General features: G+C 52.6%; 1 protein-coding gene across 3 annotated transcripts in view; it reads right to left on the bottom strand.

Moving 5' to 3' along the window:
* Positions 1 to 4,123, bottom strand: part of TBCD (tubulin folding cofactor D) — a 152,421-nt gene that overhangs the window by 50,338 nt on the left and 97,960 nt on the right. The window lies entirely within an intron of this gene.

The raw sequence follows: 4,123 nt of genomic DNA, 5'->3' as shown, positions 1-4,123 counted from the left end.
CGCCTCCCCCGACCCCCACCCCCACTGCCTTCCCCAGCGGCTGCCTCAGACAAGCCCTGGCCTCTAATGCAGGCCCTGAAGTCAAAATACTTGAACAGAATGAAGTGTTTTTACGCACTTTCTTTAAAGGGCCTGTCTGTCGTTGTCCCTGCCCGCTCCCCCTCCCGCACCTTCACCAGCTCTGCAGAGGTGTGACAGCCAGGCTGTCTGAGCAGTGACAACAGCAGAGCCTGTGCACCACAGGCCACGCCTCCTCCCCCGTCCACCACCCAGAGGGCACCTCTGACTATGCTTCCCCCAGAGCGGCAGGGCCCAGAGTTCCCCGACAGAGCAGGATTCAAGTGGGTAGCAGCTGTCAGCAGGTGACAGGTCAGAGGACAGAGTCAATGTGGCCCTGGGAGGGCACACATGCAGGGGTGCAGAAAGGAACCTGACAGACTGCAGCACAGAGACCCGAGTGCCCCGAACCAGCACTTCTGGCAGGTCCCAGAAATCCAGAACCAGTCGTCTCCAGGCCCTCCTGCAGCTTTATACTGGGAGGAGGGAGACTCATTGTTTGCCAGGTACCATTTTGAACATTTCACAATAAACTTATTAAAGAAAATAAGAGAGGCATCCGGGTGGCTCAGTTGGTTACGCATCCAACTTCACTCAGGCTCTGCGCTGTCTGCAGAACCCGCTTCAGATCCTCTGTCCCCAGCTCTCTCTCCCCCTCCCCCACTCATGTGTGCATTCTCTCTCAAAAAATATAAACATTAAAAATTGTTTTAAAAAAAGAAATAAAAACAAAACCAACCAAAAAAAGAAAAAACAATGAAACTAAGATATAATGTCAATTTACATAACATGCAAAATTTAGGAACACATTTACCATTATGATGATTTCATCAAAAAGGTAAAAAGTCATACAAGATTTGTGTGGAAAAGCACAGCCCTGGAACAGAGAAAGCAACCGGAAGAAGAGCGGTGAGGGGTCGCCGCTGGGGAGCCTGGAGGTCGGGGAACATGGGGACACAGAGGACGGACACACAGAGGGGCGCAACAGAACAGAAAAACAGAGAACACCTTTAGGACCGGGGGCCAGGCCATGAATTGAGACTGGACACCAAAAACATATTCCATACCATAAACAGTGACAAATTAATCATATCAAACTTTAAAACTCCTGGTCCATGCCCTGCCTGGTCAGGAGGACAGAAGCCACCACCTGGAGGAGAGCCCGCGAGCCACGCGCCAACGAGGCAGCCCCTCGCATCTGGAGCTTAGTGAAGTCCACACAATAATGCACACACCAGCCAACGAGGAAACGGGTAGAAAGCCTGCACAGACGTCTCACCAAAGAGGAGGCGCAGGGGCAAAAACAATGGAGAGGGGAGGCCCACCTAAAACCACACTGAGGCATCGCCACACGGCCCGTGGGACCCCCATCGGACGGCGACCCCAAAGGCCAGCAAGGCTGCAGGAGAACTAGATCCCCAACAGACCACCAGCGGGAAGGGGAGAGGGCCCGGGCCCTGGGGGACACGGGGCTAAACACACAACAACCCTCAACCTGCCGCGGGGCTCTTGCCGTTTATCCAGGAGGAAGAGAAGTCACGTTCACACGAGAACCCGTACACCGTTCACAGCAGCTCAGTTCTGAAAACAGTGTAAAACCAGACGCAACCCAGAGGTCCCACAACATGCAAATGATGCGCACAGCTGTGGCTCTGCCGGCACCAGGGCCGACCAGCAAGGAGCGGGCCAACACCGGACGACTCGTCCATGAGACACGGAAGCAAACAGTCAGAGAGTCAGACATAGGGACGCAGGAGACCAAACACCAGATACCGCTGCTCAATGCAAAAGACTCTGCAGGACTTTTAGCTACGCGTGGGCTTTCAGGACGGGCAGCGTAACGGTGGATGAAGCAAGGCCCCCCCCCGGCTCCCTCTCTCTCCTCACCCTGAACCTCCTAGGGGCAAACACCGTCTGCACTGCTCCCTCCTTCCCGGCAGAGGGACAAGTTTTCTCAAAATGATGACACATTTGGGGGGCTGGTGAGCACCTTCCAACGTGCAGAGCAGCTAACACTGAACAGAACCGCTATGTGATCGTAAGCGTGTCACGGGTTCACAAATGCATTTGCCCTAATTAACCAGGTCGGTCTCTGTTCTGCCACCCTACCCAGATCCTCAGAGGCCTGGCATTGAGGCCCCCTGGCGCCTGGCACACGGGCACTCCGACCGTCACTGTCACTGACCAGGAGGCACGTTGCCAGGGCACAGGTGGGAAGCGGTGGTGCATGAACCGCTGGGGAGAAAGGGTCCGAAGAGACACAGCAAACCCTCCGTGCACCCACACCCCATGGTCCCTGGGTGGGCAGGGTGACCTGTCCTCAGGCCGGCGCACAGGCACAGGCCCTCATAACTTCGGTAACCACTGCCCACGAGCAGGAGTGACCCAGCGCAGAAAGCATGAAACGTGAGCACGAACAGGCCACAAAGGGCAAGACACGCCTTCACCACAGGAAGCAGGTCCACAGCAGAACTTAATCCCAGTTGTCAAGGATCAATCCTGCTTTCAGAAGCTTCACCGGATGCCTCTTCTTTACCCCTACCATTCTCACTGTGCATCTGCTAGACAGGCAGGCGTACCAGGTGATGTCCCACGCAAAGAACATCCTGCTCGTTTTAAAGGATTTTAATTCTAACTTGAAAAACAAATAAAAAGAAAAAAGATTTCTGGTCTGTTTCACCTTTTTCTCAGGTTTATAAAGGAATCAGTGCTGTGATTTTACTACTGCTCCCCATTAAAATGTATGACTTTGAAGTCAACAGAAAATGTAAAGGCTACTTTTGTTTGACAAAGAGCCATCGCTGTGTCTGGAAGAGTGTCACGATTACTGCCTGTGGGTGAGCGTTGGGGCAGAATGTGAAGGCTCCTCAAGGAGTCATGGGGCTTCCTGATGCTCCAGACAAGAGAGACAGAACTGCGTGAGCACAGAAGACACCACCTTTGCTGGCCAGCTTTCTCTTGGAACAAAGTTTTAAAGGGCTGGAGACCAACTGCCTCTTCTACCAGGCCTACTTCGGGGTACACAAGGCAGGTACTGTCAGGACCCTCCAACTGAGCCCCTGCATGTGAGGGGGGCCCACGCTCCGTCTACATCACTCAAGCAAAGGGTGCCACGCTGGCCCCTGGGTCCGTGCTCACCCATTCGTGAGACACAAGTCTGTGGAGCACCTGCCGCGTGTCACCAGGAGGTGGGCACATGCGAGCCAGGGCCCGGCACCAACCATCCTCCTGGTGACATGGGACCGAGAGAACAGCATGACAAGAGGCAGAAGGGATGTCCCCAGTGCTGCACCTGGCAGATGGACAGACAAGTTCCTTCACTAGGACAAACAGACACGCCAACCAAACTGAATTAATGCCTTAAAATACTTGCAAGGAAACAGAAGACAAAACAGGCTCAGAAGGCTCACTGGTGATTTCCACCAAACACTGAAAGTAGAAAAAGAACAATATCAATCTTTTAAAAATTCTTCTACAAAACACAAGAGGAAGAAACACTCCCTACTCCTTTCTTGGGGCCAGATCACCCTAATTCCAAAGCCAGACAAAAATACTCAACACCTGGGAACTACAGACCAATACCCCTTACAAATACCGACTCAAAAATCTCAACAGTTTGCTGATTCAACAAATAAGGAAGGATTATACCAAGATGAGCAGAAATGCAAGGTTGATTCAATACCTGCAAATCAATTCAGAGGGTTCATCACATTAACAGAAGTGAGGACAGAAACCACATGGCCATCTCACAATCCAACATCCTTTTATGATTAAAACACACACATACACACCCCAAAACAAACTAGCAGGACTTCCTCACCCTGCTGACGTGCACTCACAAGAGCCTGAGAGCAAACAGTACACTCAACAGTGAGAGCTGGCACGTCCCCAAGACTGAGAGCCAGGCAGTTGTCTGCCTCGACCCCTCTGCTCAGCAGGGTAACTGCAGCCCCTCCTACCAGCCTCTTAGGCAAGAGAAAGAAATAAAAGGCATCAAGACTGGAGAGGAAACAGTAAGCTTTTCTCTTCCTCACAGAGGACGAGATCCTGTGTGCAGAGCCGTGGG

This window comes from Crocuta crocuta, unplaced genomic scaffold, assembly GCF_008692635.1.
Source record: "Crocuta crocuta isolate KB4526 unplaced genomic scaffold, BGI_CrCroc_1.0 scaffold50, whole genome shotgun sequence".
Taxonomy (NCBI): Eukaryota; Metazoa; Chordata; class Mammalia; order Carnivora; family Hyaenidae; genus Crocuta; species Crocuta crocuta.
This window is presented reverse-complemented; position numbering and strand designations above follow the sequence as displayed.